The sequence below is a fragment of the Camellia sinensis genome, chromosome 12, assembly GCF_055761805.1.
Source record: "Camellia sinensis isolate YWXY chromosome 12, ASM5576180v1, whole genome shotgun sequence".
Classification (NCBI taxonomy): Eukaryota; Viridiplantae; Streptophyta; class Magnoliopsida; order Ericales; family Theaceae; genus Camellia; species Camellia sinensis.
This window is the reverse complement of record NC_138972.1, coordinates 50,462,935-50,479,857: the sequence shown is the minus strand read 5'-3', so window position 1 is coordinate 50,479,857 and position 16,923 is coordinate 50,462,935. Positions and strand designations below refer to the sequence as shown.

Below are 16,923 nucleotides of genomic sequence, written 5' to 3'. Positions count from 1 at the left end.
CACGTTTGCAAAATCAGGCAGTGTCTGTTTTGAAACAGAGCAGAGCTCCTTCTGAGGTGAAAATAGTGTAAGTGTTCTAGTGTGCAACAAAGGCCTTCTGACAATAGGCAATGGCTTTTTTAGGTGAAAATCCACGCATGCACGAGCATTCCTTGTTTCCCGAGGCGAAGTAGTTAGAATAGTTAGTTATAATTAATTAATTGATGTAATTAATTAGTTAGTTAATTTGTTGAAGTAATTATTTAATTAGTTAGCTAGAATAGTTAATTAATTAGTTGTTGTAATAATTAATTAGATAATTAGCTTAGAATAGTTGGTTAATTTATTTTCAGTCGGTTTGTAATAGTTAGCTAATTAGTTAAGTAGTTTAACTTAGCTAGTTTATTCATTCGGACCCTCCTTCGTGAGGGCACAAATGTTGTAATAACGTATATGTCATCCAACCCTATGTCTTTCTCCCTTTTATTTATCTGCTTATAATGGTTAGATTAGAGTATCATGTTTCATTTAGGATACTCCATGTTTGCATCCACTTGTATTGCATGCATTGGCTCGGTGAATCATTCTAACTTGCATTGTTAGTTGAAAATACTTCTTTGAATACGTGCTTAGACCGCATGCTATCCAATTAATTTGCATGTTATGTTAAGTAGTCGAGCCTATTTGGATTGCATATCACATGTGTTGCATTAGTCATATTGCATCAGTTAGGGACATGCATGTTTTCTTACTCTTTCATCTTTTTGGCTTGGAGTACTAGGTGAGCCTTTAGTCACATAAGTGTGGTTATTGCCATGTCTAGCATGCTTGGCATGAGGCTAAGTGCTTAATTGATAAACTGCTTAAATGCCTGTGGATGAAAACTAATTGCTTGAATTGGAATGCTTTGATTAATGTGCATTTAAACCCACTTTTTCTAATGGCACATTTATAAACTATTTTCAAAAAACAAACATGAAATCAAATGTTCCAATTTTTGCAAATAAGTCTATACTTGTATGTGTTACATAGTAATATAGCTAATAATCAGAACAAGAACATATAATGTAAATAAGAATCACATCATGAATAGTATAGGCCGATCTTTGATCGGGCCAGTAAGGGTGCTCAATTCATGACCTTCTCCTCTCCTACCTAAGTTCCCCAGCCGAGACAACTTTGGTAATAACGAGCATGTGGCCTTTGGCACGAGTCTTGGGTTTTCTAAATTTTTCAAAAAATATTTAAGTGGCGACTCTGTATCTAAAAAACAGTTTCTTTTTTGGTATTTTGATTCAAAATTGATTTTTCAAAAAGATTTTACCAAATTTGAACTCTTTGGTGTTTATCTATTTCACATTGCACTTGTGAGATCAAATTCAGAACCGAGGGAGTCCGATACTATAGGGCTTATTCGTCTTCCGAAAGGAGACACGAAAAGTCGAGCTATAATACGCATTAATAATATGATAACCACAATGTACAACACAAAAATCACTATTTTCATTACACGCAAAGTATTACAAATTTGCATGACATCAGCCTATAACTGCCTAACGTTGGTTGTGGTCGAGTCATGATCGGGGCTCCGTCTCCCTGATTTGTCACACCAACCAATCCAATTAACGCATTGCTGATGAGTAACAAATGTAACACTGATTAGTTTTGGAATTACAATTTTGAAACATATGGACTAAGAAATAATAATTTGTTAAAACTCACCACGAGCAGGGGCAAACATAATATGCATGGCCAGGATTTTTGTGAGATCTTGATACCTTCACAAAACAATGGCCATAGCCACAAGCACACATTCATCGTGGCCATGTCGACGTGGCAGTGGACTTAGAGGAAGCCATCTGATGTTTTGGAATTGGGTACAACGCCGAAGAGAAAAAGGCGATAATGATATGAAAAAGTGTGTACAAATTCAACCAGGGATAGCCCACGAATTTCAGGGTATTAAGGATTTCAGGGTTACATGAATGAAATCACCATTACCCGTCAATTGTTATCAACACTTACTTATGTTTTCAAATTTGTTACTAACGGAACATAGGATGGTCCAAGGTCCTTTATGACATGCACTGAACGATGTTTATTAATTTTCATGTTTTGTGAAACCTGCAATTTATATTTTTGTACCAATTTCAGAAATGAAACTGTAACTCCAAACTTTGTTTGGTGAACAAATGTACAAGAACATATGTGAATAAAAAAACACAGTACTACGCACAACATATTTGCCAACCAAAACGGTGCAGAACTTGTTAGTGGTATTTGCCAACCAAAAATATAGTGTAACACAGGTAATTTATATTTTTAATTCATTACCAATTTATTTAATTGTAAGAAGCAAAGCTAAATGAAGATCAGATCCACAAAAGTAGAGTAGGAAGAAAAAAAAACCACTATTGCATAACTGCAGAATAGATTTGAAAACACAAATATGCAACACAGATTAGTGATAATATAACAAAAAAATGTAAATCATAGGTAACCAAATAACCTTGGTTTTCAATTGTTAGAAGTGAATCAATTTCAATAACAAAGTTCTAACAACAGCTTTGAGACAAACACCAGCAACTGAACCACCAGAGCATAACAGAGTTCGACAAACAGATTTTCCAAATGCAAAAAAATGGAGTAACATAACAGCATAACATATTCAAAAAAGGAAAATCTGAAGAACATGTACTTTTCACGTCAAAACTATGTTAGCTCCAATTTCTGCAAAGTCACAATTTTTATTTTATTTTTTATGTTCTACTGCCAAGGAAATTATTCAATTGTACGTTGCAAATCTGTTTGACGAATAGATTAACAAGAACAGAGTTACAAAAAAATAAATAAGTAAATAAAAAATAAAAATAAAAACAGTATTACAACTGCCCAACAGGTTTTGCGCAACTACAAATGTTTTTTTTAAAAAAAATTCATATCAGCAACATAACAACAAATTCACTGGGTTATGTTGCCGTAAATCTGGGTACAGAATTTGCACAAGAAATTAAGGTCATGTTTGTTTGGGTGGACATGAGTTTGGGATTGGACTAATAGTCTAATAAAATTATTAATCCGATGTTTGGTTAAACAATTGAAGTACGGAGTAATTATCTTAAACTTTATTATTAGTTAAAATAGGATACATAATACAACGGATTTGTAGTCCTAGGACTATTAGTCATGGGAATGCTACTCCAATCCGCCCAAACAAACATGGCCTAAGTTAACAAAAATTGTGTATTAAAGTCAAAATTTTCCAAATCTGGCATAGCAAAATTTTGTTGTACTCATACCACAACATTTTCAAGAACAAATTTTGAAAACATAAAAACCCAAATGTGTATTTCGACAACAAAGTTTGTAAACAAAATTTTAAAATAATAATAATTTACATATCAAGGGCATCCATGGTACACGGATACTAGCAGATTGGTTTTGCCCAAAAAATGGGAAACATGTTGAGAACACAAGATTGAATTGTAGGAAGCATCCATCTTTGCTGAACTGATTTTTAAGAACAGATTTTGAAAAATAAAATTAAACATTTTTCAAATGCACAACAGATTTTGAAGGGGAAAAAAAATTGTAGCAGAATACGGTTGTTAAACAACAACAGAGTCCTTGGGTTGTTTTGCCCAATTTTTGACTGAAACACCAAATTCCGAACTAGAAAATGGAAAAAAAAATAAAAAAAAATTGGGAAAAAAAGTTCATAGGTGCAAATCGGTACATGTACAACAAAATACCATGAACAGGGCCCAAATTATAGTGCGATCGCATCAAAGTGGTATAAAAAACCACCAACAGATAGTTGAAAAAGGAAGACGAAGAACAGAAATTGGGTCAATATACCCTACCTGGCGTAGGTCTTCGACGATCAGCGAGCAAGACAGTCAACTGCGTGGTCTTTATGCTACAGATCCGCTGGAGAGAGATACGCTGGTGTTCTTCAAACCCTTTCTTCACCATTTGCGAGAGATGAGAGACACGAGAGCAATGAGAGCCTTTTTCCTCAGTTGTTGGTCTGATCTTGATATGAGGCGTATGTGTACCCCTAGGGTAAAATAGTCTTTTTATCCGCTAGTGGCATCCAGCTGGACAACCTCATTAGAGCATCTCCAATGCAATACTCTCACTATGAAAATAATGTTTTTTATTCAGAAAGTAAATATAGAGGAGGTCACTATTCATTCAAACTCCAATCACAAACCTTCATTTCCCTCATTCAAACTCTATTCAAAAAGTAATTTTTATTCATTAATAAATATTTAATTTTAAAATTTTTGTAAAATATATTTAATATTATACTCATTTTAAAGGTATGATTTTATACTTTTTAATGATGTCAATTTTATAAAAATTAAATTTACAAATTAAAAGTTATTTGTAATATAATAAGAAATACAAAATGAATAGTGTTTTGGAGGAATCCTTCATTTTTTCATCCTCCCTTCAAATATGAAGGATGAACTCATTCTCCTCCCAAATGGAGATGAATTTGAAGGGTGGGTTGGAGGAGACCATCCTTCATATTTGAAGATATGAAGGATGGGTTGGAGATGCTCTTACAGCCTCCGCTACAGTGAGGCTACTTTGCTTTTTCGACAAACGGGCTAAAATAGCCTATCCCACGGCTTCCTAAAAACCACCATTATAGCTCTATGGTAGGAAAGTTATAGAGAAGAGTGCAAAAAGCTTCAAAAGGTAGCTATTAGAGTATTAAGGGTCCGTTTGGGAAGAATTAAAGTGGGTTTTTTTGACTATTTTAATCACAAAAGACAAAATAGGCTATTTTAGCCACAAAAAACAAAACATCACATCCAACCCATAATCATTACACTATTCTCTCACAAAAAAAGTCAAAAAAGCCAAAAAGCCCTTCCCAAACCAAGCTTTTTAGCTCAGGCTAAAATAGCCAAAAAAACCAAAAAGCCAAAAAGCCAACCCACTTCCCAAACGGAGGCTAAGCCTTACTTGCAGTGCCACTGGGTGTGAGAGAAATTAGAGCATTTTTTTATCATGTGCACTATAAGAAAAGAATCCAGTTGGAGTAATAATGGTTGAATGCTTTGGTTTTTGTGAAGTATAACATTCAACTTGAGTTTAGGCAAATTAAGAAACAAGAAAGGGGTCAGACTTATGATCATATTTATTTACCGGATATGGAATCTGATGATGAATGGATTACCAAGAAATAGGATCCATGTCTAATTGAAGATCGTTCACGGATGGACATCCAAGAGAGCTTCAAAGATGATGAAGTAACAACTAGCAAAAAGAGAAAAAAAGTATAATTCTATATTTGAAATAAGTTAGTTTCAAAGATTTAGTTTCTATGTTTTCACCTTCACTTGCTCATTCGTAACCTTTTTTCTTTTTCTTTTTTTTTTTAATGTAGGACCAAGAAATTTAAATGCCAATAGAGGAAAAAGAAAAATATTTGAAGATGATGATGAAGTTGAATTGATAGAAGGTGGAGAAGAGGGAGAGGAAAAAGAGTTTGATGAAGTGACTATGGTAGATGATGATGAAGAGGATAACTCCGATATTGACCTTGGAGATGATAAAGATTGACTAATGAAGAAATGAAGACTTTTTGGAATTTTTTTTAATTTGTCTAATCTAACTTTTGTTTTTGTAGTCTCTTTTTCACACAAGTTACAAGTATAGATTAGAGTTTTGAAAAGTTTAGAACTTGTGAAGTTATGATCTTTATTCATGATCATATATTCATAAAATCATATTATAATGAATGTGGATTGCCATATATGATGTGGATTTACATAAATTATATCATAAATGCATAAATATAAAGAGGATCATAGATCAGAGTGGGGCTCGGACCCACATCTTACCTATTTAGACCACGTGATCATCATGTAAATTAACATTTTTATTAATTTAAGTCTAAATATTTCATGTTTATAATACCTAAGTATATAAATATGTTTTTCTATGTAATTTAGACAAAGTGACTAAATCTTTACGAATTACAATTCGATTCGATTTGATTCGCGATTCGGTACATAGCCGTTTCGATTCACGATTTGATTCCTGATTTGACAACTATGTTATTAAGTATTGAAAATTTTGACATGAAGTGTAAATGTAACAATGAAAATTTTAATTATTAAACATGAAGTGTTGAAATATCTAAATAGTAACAATGAAATTTAGAACTTTTAATCTTACCAAACAATATGCTCAAAAATTATTTTAATTTTGATTTTTATAATTAAAAAAAGAGGGTAAAGTTTGATATGTAATTCAATAATTTGAACCAAAAGAAAAAACATAAACACAAAAATTAAAACTATCATATTCATGATTCATTTAAGGAGTTTTTTTTTTAAGGTCCCTCGTATTAAGATTTTATAGCATAAAGGACATCTAATATTTTCATAATGTCTAAGGTCCCTCAAGTTCATCCAGAGAAAATTCACGTCACAGAGAAAATTGGTCGAGAGAAATTCTGGGAAGAATTTTTCTGGACTTTCCAGAGAAATTTTGAAAATTTCTCTGCCCTTCCCTAAACTTCCCACTGTAAATTTATCTACCCTCTCCTTCTCCAAATTTCTCTACCTTTCATATACTTCCCACTCTCCTAGAGAAATTTCTCTGCCTTTCCACAAAATTACATCTCCAAAGAAATTTTAAATTTCTCTGCCCTCCCTGCCTCTCCTGGACTCAACACTCCAGAGAAATTTAAAATTTCTCTGACTTCACAAGCCTTTCCACAAAATTAAATCTCCAGAGAAATTTTAAATTTCTCTGGCCTCCCTAGCCTTTCATGGACTCTCCAGAGAAATTTCAAATTTCTATGCCTTGCATATACTTCCCACTCTCCAGAGAAATATCCCAAGATAATGGATATTTGTGATTACATGGACTCTCCAGAGAAACCATGATGGATCTCGGTTTGTAAAAAATAAAAAATAAATATTCCCGAAAAATATCCCAAGATTGAAATGAATGGTGCAATACCTTTTCTGGTTGGATTGAATTGATCATCCACCAGCTTCCAAGGCTGTGATTGAATCAATGCCCACAATTGAGATCGTTGAAAGCAATATATCCGCAGAATCATACTGTGTTGTTTGCAAAGAACCTTTTGAATTAGGAATTGAAGCTCGTGAAATGCCCTGTAAGCATATATACCATCCAGATTGCACACTTCCTTGGCTTTCTCTTCTGTCTCTGTTGAGTTAAATAGTGAACAAAATGATCAGACCCAGACGGGAAATGATAATGTGTCAGAGTTAAAGGAATGGTGGAGATCGCTCGCCTTTCAATCCTGTGATCGTGCTTCGTAGCCATTCTGATTGCGGCATTTTTGAAGCCTCTGCCGGTAGTGGCAGCGGAGTGTTTGAGTTGTATTATGGCGACGGAGCTGTGTCTAGGTTGAGGCCGTTACCGGCGAGTATGTCGGAGTTTTTGTTAGGGTCTGGTTTTCAATCGAATTTTGGATCAATTATCCCAAATTCTTACAAATATTTTTCACCTTGAGATCTTCACCCTCTCGAAATAGGGAAGGCAGAGAAAGACAGATGAGTTTGATCGAATCAGAAAGAGAGAGAGAGAGAGAAAATGATGAAAGCCCTAGCCAGAGGAAATAAGAAAGCAAGAAAGTGAATTTTCTTTGGAATATACGGGTGTAGGATCCAGGGACCTTAGACATTACAAAATAATATTATGGATCTCTTCTACTACAAAAAATGAGAGAGGGACCTTAGCCTAATTTTCCCTTCATTTAATCATTTAATGCATTAGCATCCAAAAACTTTTAAAAAAATGGTAATAATATTCACACTCTTCTTTTAAAAGGTTCTAAATTAAAAATAAGTGATTTAAAATGAAATCTAAATGTCATTGCTTTAAAAGAAAAAAATAAATAAATTCAAACATATTTTAAGCTAAAACGTATGTCCAAATTTTTTTCTAAAATTGATTTCCGCGCATATCGCGGATGCATTGCTTGTACACAGTAATAAGCAAATCATTTTTGCTACTAAAAATATAATTGATGTTAATAAGTTTTTCATTAAATTAGAATAAGTTCATATAGGAAGATTTATTTATAAATTCCATTTAGTAAAGTCTATAAAAAAAAATTGAATATTCTATCAAGTCTTATATATTTCGACTTATATTTTAATAGGTCATTTTTTTCCATATTATAATTATTATGTGGACTATTTTACCCTTATAGACTTTTATTATAATATGTATTGTGTACCATATATCGAGGAGAGAGAATATCAATTATATTAGAAATATTTTATTTGTGGTATATATAAAATATTGAAGATTATTATGCTTGGTGTTTTTTTATTTTTTTTTGGCCTCAATGTGAGGGATTCACTTAATCAAATATCTTCCTTTATCATTATTTTGCATCAAGGTCTTGCCATGAAAAAACATTCGGAAAAGAAGATTAGTTGTAAACTGATAATAGAAATGATGATGAACTCGCAACAAAAATGATGGTAAATCAGCGATGAATAATTATTTTTTCGCCACTGTTATGCATAAACCGTAATCTCTTCGTCGATTTGTATAAATCTTGTATAGTTTATTCACCGGTATTATATCGACGTTGATTATATATAGATTTTTCTAAAAAAGTACATCAATATATATATAAATTATTTGATAATTGTTTTATATATTGTTTGATGATTTTTTGTATATTGAACTATTTGATGATTTTTTATATGTCGTTTGATGACTTTTTGTATATTGTTTGTTACTATACTTGTTATTTGAACAATTATTTTTTGTTGCCATTAAACAATCGGAATAATCGATTTTCTTTTTCTTTTAATTTTGTTTCATATTTTCATGTTGCAATGTGAATGTTCACGTTAGTATAAATTTAATTTTTTCAACTCTAGTTGTATGTTAATTGTAAATTGTGAACATTCATATTACATTTTGATATGAGTTTTTTTTTTTTTTTTAAATTCGAAAGTTAGTTGTATGTTTCTTGTTTTTGTTATTATGCTTGTTGGTTGAATAATCATTTTTGTTAGCATTGAACAATCGAAATAGTCAATTTTTACTTTTTTCCAATTTTGTTTTATATTTTCACATTGCAATGTAAATGCTTACATTGTTATGATTTTTTTTTTTTTAAGGCTAGTTGTATGTTAATTGTAAAATGCGAACATTCATATTGTATTTTGGTATGAGTTTTGTTTTTTCAAAAGTTAGTTGTATGTTTGTTGTTTTTGTTACTATACTTGTTGGTTAAACAATCAATTTTGTTAACATTGAACAATTGAAATAGTCGATTTTGACTTTTTTTCACTTTTGCTTTATATTTTCACGTTGTAGTGTAAATGTTCACGTTAGTATAAGTTCATTTTTTTTAAGGCTAATTGTATGTTAATTGTAAACTGTGAATATTCACATTGTATTTTGGTATGAATTTTGTTTTTCGAAAGTTAGCTGTATGTTTATTGTGTGTAATGCCCCCAAATAATTAATAATAATACCATCTCACGATAATTATCAATTAACAATACATTTCTGAATATGATATCTTTACATTCATATGATTCAATTTTACAAAAGATGATACATGCAACTATACATTCATAAGCTTTAACCTTGAATCTATAGCATGTGCCACAAGTTAATGATATGAAATAAAAGTCAAAACAAATAAAGTAATGCCCTAATGGCTACAACTTTCCAAGACGATACTTGGTTATAACAAAAGTGAGTTTTAACTTAATACAGTTTAAGCCCAAGCCTTATACAAAATAAATACAACAATAACAAAAGAAACTCTTGGCTCTAAGTCCTCCCAAGCTACGGCCTTGGGGGAGGCATATCATCAGCAAACTGAAAATGGTTTTCCACATATAGTGAGCCAAAGCCCAGCAGAGATACTCTAACACAATGTATGAATCTTAACAAAGTTGTAAGGTAAATGCGTATGCAATGCTCATGTCAAAACGTTTTATATCTCTTTCCAAAAATCATGCAATGCCAGGTTTATATCACAATTCATGAAAATATTTCCTTTACAATAGAAAGCAGGGCAGTGGATACGAACACTGGGAATCTCCAGGTACGTGTTTGCCAGTCGGCTATACAAACAATATTAAATCCATTTTTACCGGTATTAACCGGAAGGCTCGGCACCTAACCACGTGGGTTTCTGAACTTTCACTAAGGACACACAAGCCAACATAATACCACAACCACACCCCTTACCCAGATTCACTAAGAACTTTCTCAAAACAATATACATTTTTAATGTGTTAAGTATGCAACAATACTCAATGCAAATGGATGAGAAATTAGTTTCAATTCTCTTAATTCTTATGCAATTTATACAAAAATCATAGTTATCCTTCATTGATAGTCCAAAACAAATATCTCTAATTCAACTAATAATTTCCATTAAAGTTATACTTTCCTAAATTTCGAGATAGGAGTGATCATACATATCCAACTCCACCACCACCATCATCATCATCATCATCATTCCAATTTCACAAAACCTAACATCATTTCCATTTCCTTTTTACAAAACCAAATATCCAAGATTTTAGGGCAAAATTCCCTTTTCTTTATAAATCAATTCCAAGGATAAAAATCCATCATTTCATCATAACCCAACCATAATTACATCCTCACAATCATTTCCAATAAACCATTTTGAAAACCCCTTTTTTTATTTCAAAGCCAAAACCCTAGGTTTATTCAAAAATTCTCAAATCACAATCTTGTTTAGGAAAAGCAAATAATTAAGTTAAAAACCATACAAAAGTGTTGAGAAATCCCTACCTCAAAGCTAGAAGGCGAGAGAGAGAGAGAGTGAAGAAACCTCAACGAAGCCAAAAATCAACTTTGTTCTGATTAGAATGAAAATCTAGGTGAGCTCTACCTGTTTATTAAAGGGACTAGAGTGTAGAGATCAATAGATGATAGTGTATTTTAAGGTAAAAGGTGAGTTCTAAAGAGAAGGGGAGTAGATCTATGTGATGACCGGTTTTGTTATGCGGCGCTTCACTCTTTGTCTCTATTGGGTTTTTTGCGTTCAAAAGTTTTCATCAAATTCATGTCCCTGTTTATTCCGGGTTTGAGTGTCACTTGTTTCGGAGGGTGCACGGTTGAGTCCGGAGTGTCTGGCATTGAACCAGAAAATTTCTAGGTTAGAGGACCAGGGCCGCACGTGCGGGAAAATGGGAAATTTCCAACCTTGCACATTGCATTATATGCAGGTGCGGGGTGAGGTGCGGATTGAAGGGCCGCACGTGCAGGGATCAGTGCCGTATGTGGGGGGAAAAGTGCCACACATGCGGGACGGACCTGAGTCCGAAAACTCTATTTTTCCTTCTTCTTTTGTGCTGTGTATATCACTTTTGGGACATTTCTCTCTCACTTTAAATATCATTTTGCTCCTCTTTCTCTCTAAAAACTCTCACCAAACACCAAGAACCTTTGATTTCTTGCAATCCATTGAGTTTTGATCCATCATTTTTCACAAATCTTGGAGAGCAAAGCAAGAACTTCACTTTGTTCAATGGAGATCGAATTTCTTCAACTTTTGATTCAAGGGTTTCATCAAATCTCTTCATCAAGCTTGAGGTAGGGACTTCTTTGAGTTATATATACATGTTTTGCAAGGTTAATGTTGATTTAAGGGTTTTCTTGAAGTTATTATGTTGGTTTTGATTTTTGGCTCAAGAGTGTAGAGATTTTCAAAAGAGGGTTTCAATATCTCAAATCTTTTTAGTTAAATCCTTGAGGGTTCCACTCTCATTGCGTGAGAGATGATGTTTGATGTGTGTGTGAACTTTTAAAAGGTGAGGAGATACCTTATCTTAGTCAAAGACCCAAATTTATGGATTTTGTTTTTGAAATGGGTTGGGGTTCAATGAAATTAACCAATTTGTTGTTATGCCGCAAAAGTGATAATGCATTGCATGGAATGTGTGAAACATGGGGTTGGAAATTTATAGTTAAAATTGTAGACAAAGTTATGAGATGGCATTTGTCGATTAAATACAAAATGTGGAAGTATTTAATTGTGATGAAATTAGATGGAAGTATGGGTATCATGTTTGATAATGTTAAAAGGGGAATGGAAAGTTTAATTATGATGAATTATCATTGAGAGAGTTGACGATGGAGAAACGTTTTATAGTGATGATGATTATTGCATAGCATATTCATTTAATTGATTATTTCAACATTATTATTGAGTTTTAGCATATATTGTATTCGCATTGCTATCATTACATTGATGCAAGTTGTGAATTGAGATTTGAACATATTTTCATGGAGAAAGAAATGTTATGAAATGAAACTATGGAAATGTTTTTGGGGTAAATACGTTGGTAAGTCTAGGTGGGAGGTGTAGATGGAAATGATTAAGTTGGCCTGAGTGTCCGAGGTGAAAGACCGAAAACATGCGCGGAGGAGGTACCACTTCCTTTCCAGTTAGGGACCGGTAAAGTGGGGTTTTTGGTAGTGCCGGTTAAGCTTATTTGCAGACACTAACCTAGGGACTACTTGAGTCATATTTACCGCCCCATTGAATAAAATTGTAAATTTTGGAATTGTTGAGATTTCAAACTATTGTTGAACATGGTAACTTTTTAAAAAAGGTATGAAAATGAAATCTTCTTTTAATTGGCATTGCATGGCATTTGCATTTAATATTGGAAATCTTGCATAGCTGTATGTACTTTGTTAAGAATTCTCTATTGGGCTTTATGCTCACCCCTATGGGATTTTAGTGCAGGAAAAGATGTGGTGATCCCGTCGAGTTGAGGGCATGGGCATATTTTGTGGAGAGTAAATGACTCTATTTTTGTTGTGATTTATTTTGCTAGCCAAGGGCTATTCATGTATGGGTCCGAGAGACCATTTTTGTGTAACCATTCTTAAGCCTTGGAACATGTAAGCCCTTAAGGGCATTTTATTTATTTTTGGGATTTGATGTTCTACATGCTATAGATTCATGTATTTCTATATCATTGAATGTATAATTCACATGTTGGACTTTTGTACAAACCTTATTGATTAATGATGTAAAGGCACTACAACAAAATGCACCTTTGGCGACTAAAATAGCGACTAAAAAAAATTTAGTCGCCAAAGTTATGGAATTGGCGACTAAATTTTTTTTTAGTCGGTAAAAGTACAACATTTAGCTACTAATTTTTTTTAGTAGGGGTATATTGGTTATTAGCCACTAAAAAAAATCTAGTCGCTAAAAATTGCCAGAATTGGCGACAAAAAAGAATTTTAGTCGCCGTATATTGAGTTTTGGCTACTAAAACCAGTTAGTCACCAAATGAAAAAAAAAAATTATTTTTTTACCTTTGGCAACTAAAATTTTAGTCGCCAAAAGTTTATTTTCAGCGACAAAAAGAATTTTAGTCACCGTAGGTTGAATTTTGGCTACTAAAATATTTAGTCGCCGAATAGAAAATTAAAAATTATCTTTTTACCTTTAGCAACTAAAATTTTGATCGCCAAAAGTTTATTTTCAGCGACAAAAAGAATTTTAGTCGCCGTAGGTTGAAGTTTGGCGACAAACATTATAGTCTCCGTTTGAGTTGATTTGGCTAAATAATTTACTCATTATTACTTACATTTTTGCCGACAAAATTTAAAATTAGTCACCAAAGCTGCCAAAATTTTAGTGGGAAAATGAAAACCTATTGGCGCCCTCCCAGGTATTCTCCTCTGTTTAGGAATACAAAGCACTATCTCTCTCTCTCTCTCTCTCTCTCACACACACACACACACACACACACACACAGAATCACCACCAAATCTCACTTCACCTCAGGAGCTTACCACTGAGAACCATTCGACGTCGTACATTGCCACCATCACAAATCGCCACCGTTGCAAATCACCACCGCCACTGCCGCAATACCAGGTTATATCTCGCTCTTTCTCTCAGTCTCGCGCTCTCTCTCGTTCTCGCTCTCGACCTTGTCGTATCCCCAAATCGTATAAAACTTGCCCTATACCCTTTCACTCTTATTTCTCAAATCTGTCTCGATTTGTTTAGAAAAGACATTGCATGAATTACAAAAACTTGTGCATGTTACCCAGCTCAAGCACACTACTATCCCTGTTCTCTTTCATGTAATGTTGTCACCCATGTGACCGCTCTTTGAACAAGCTACAAAAAGGAGCCTCTTGGGATTTTTACATTTTTTTAGAAACCACTGAGTGCTCCGCTCAAGCTCTTTTCAAGCAGGCTTTGAGTGAGGATCTAGTTTCTGCCCCTTAATCTTGTTTTCACAATTTTTAGTTCCAAAATATCAAGGCTAATGTTAAGTCAAATAGGCCAATTTTAGGTAACTAAAACCAGTGTCCCAAAACTAATGCAACATTTTTTTTCCTGTGCTAAGATAAGCTCAAAACACAACCACAATGGGACTTTGCAACCACTGCTTTGTTTCAAACTGCCACACTAAAGTTAGTCTCCAAACTGTCACAATAAAGAAGAGCAAAAAATATCATTTTGGTTGGCCCAAACTTACTTAGGAAGCTCCTGAAAGTTGGTTATTTCCAGGAATGATTTTATGAATCCTAAGTTTGTTTTTAGTGTTGATGTGTCAGTTTTGTATTAAAGTAAAAGAACTATTGGACGACTTAGTTATTTGGGGTTGAAGGAGTACCAATATTTTCAAAAATTATTTTCTTGGGAAAATGAATTTCATTTTATGCCTATTTCAGTTATCTTGGTATTGTTTGAATGATGTGTGTCTGCATGTGTGATACTGATCTCGCCACCATCACCATGTGTAATGATCTTATGGTTTTATTGATATGGAATGGACATGTTTTATGATCTTAGTGGGTTTGACTTTGCTTTATCTATTTACTTTTGGTCATGTTTGTGTATAAATAACATAGTTAGTTGGTGGTTTAACTTCAGGTTTTCTAGTTGGTAAAATTGATGTTCGCATTTTACATGGGTTCCCTGTTTTAAGTCCATTCATGACTTTAAATTGTAGTTTTAAGATCAATTGAAATTTAAATCATAAAATAAAAAGTGTTACCAATTGACAGAGAAGGCTGATTTTGGCTTTGGTCATACTTCTTGATCTCAAAAGGTGAATTGGAAATTCCTACAAAATTGATCTCAAGCTTGCTTGGAGATTATAAAACCTAGCAGATTTATGGCTTTAATACTCATACAATGTTAGTGAAAACTTTTATTCTCTTTGTTAAAGTAGCATTATTCAGTGTAAAATTGTATGAATCGATATAGAAGTCAAGTGTTCTTTATCCACTTTTAAAATTGTATGTTTAAAATTCATGTTCCATTTTTTCATCAAATCTCTAGTCAAAATGTATAGGTTCATAAATGTGGGAAGTAAGTAGATATTCTCTAATAGTTAAGATGTCTTGATGTAATTAACCTTATTTTTTATATTGTGCTGCGAACAGTAATTTGAGAAAATGAGATTATGGAATAGCTATTGGCCAACAACGCCCTTTTAAGAAACCATGTCCTCTAAGCTTTGGTTATTTCAAATAGGGCTATGTGAGAAATTCATTGGGCTCAATTGAAAGTCTATGATCAAGTTTTAAAAAGAAAGGCTTAGATTAGCAAGATTTTCCCCCAAAGAAACCTAGGAAGTACTTTCTAATTTCTGAAAAGAGTAATGTGATTATAGGACTTTGAATTATTGCATAATATTATAATCTTTTAATTCAGTTTTTTTAAAGAAAGATAATTGCCCTATTTCAGATCTGTGAGTTTAAGCATAGCTTGATACTTTACTGTTCTGTTTTTGTGTTTTGTGTTTTTGTGTTGCGAATGATTTTGCAAGATGGACCTTAATTCTATAAATTCTAAGAATTTTGTCCTCATGAAACAAATTAAATCATAGAATAAATCCAACAATTGAGAAATGCATTTCCAGGGAGCACATGAATTTTTCTAGTTAATCACTTTAGAATCCCACTTGTTGGCTTGAAGCCTGTACTTATTTTTAGTGAATTTGCACATTAATAAAACCCTTTGAATTCTTTCTTCTTCTTTTTGTTTCTTTTTGGTGGAATTTAAGTTAGTTCAGACTAGCACAAGGAGACTCAGCTCAAGTGTATACCTTCTAGGCATCTTGCAAGCAGTCATGAACACGGGAAGGACTTGCATTGATTTATTGGAGAAAATATAATCTGAAATGCAGTGCACAATGTGAAGAATGTGATACCATGCATGAATTGTTCTGTCTTCAGATTACTGTTGCAAGGATTAAGATTTAGTCAATAAATTATATTGAAAACAGATGAAATTATGAATTACGTGGCTATTTAAAAGTTGATATGCGAACTTGATTAATTGAATTTGTTGACGACAAGCAGATCAATGAGGATCTTCAATTTGGAACCCCTCTCTTGATTAAAGACTGTATTCAATTTTGCATATCAGGCTTTGATTGCATATTTCATGTATTGTGGTAGCTGAGAGTAGTTCATTTCCACAACCCTTTGAAATACATTTTTGGACCGAGCAGTGGGACATGAGATTCTTTGACTGTCTATGAGTAACACTGATCCTTTCTTAGCCGTCTTGTTGACAAGTATGGTTTTAGGTATACCAAATATGAATAAGCATATTCATGGAATTTGATCTATGATGGCGACTATCAAATATTTGATTTATTAAATATGTAGTCTCTTGAGTTTGTTGAGAATAAAGAATGCAAAAATGGCGTCGCAAGCGTGTACTGAAAAGCTTATGTTATATCAGTTTTCATCCTAGTACGACACGTAAATAATTGTAGCACATGCACATGTATGGTGCCTATCTAATAATTAACATAAATTTGGACTCTCTCTTTGATAATGTTTATAGGAGGAGAGGCAGGTTATCATCTTAGCATTCACTGTTGCCATTTTTGTGTTACTATTGTTACCATAATGGTTAGTACAATAAGCCTT

General features: G+C 33.2%; 1 long non-coding RNA gene across 1 annotated transcript; it reads right to left on the bottom strand.

The window, feature by feature from the left end:
• Nucleotides 1-1,409: 1,409 nt before the first annotated feature.
• LOC145804491 (uncharacterized) lies at nt 1,410-4,012 on the bottom strand. Its single transcript, XR_014346295.1, has 2 exons — nt 1,702-4,012; nt 1,410-1,612 (listed from the first exon to the last, which is right to left on the bottom strand). It is a non-coding gene; the product is annotated as an uncharacterized LOC145804491 (long non-coding RNA).
• Nucleotides 4,013-16,923: the final 12,911 nt, after the last annotated feature.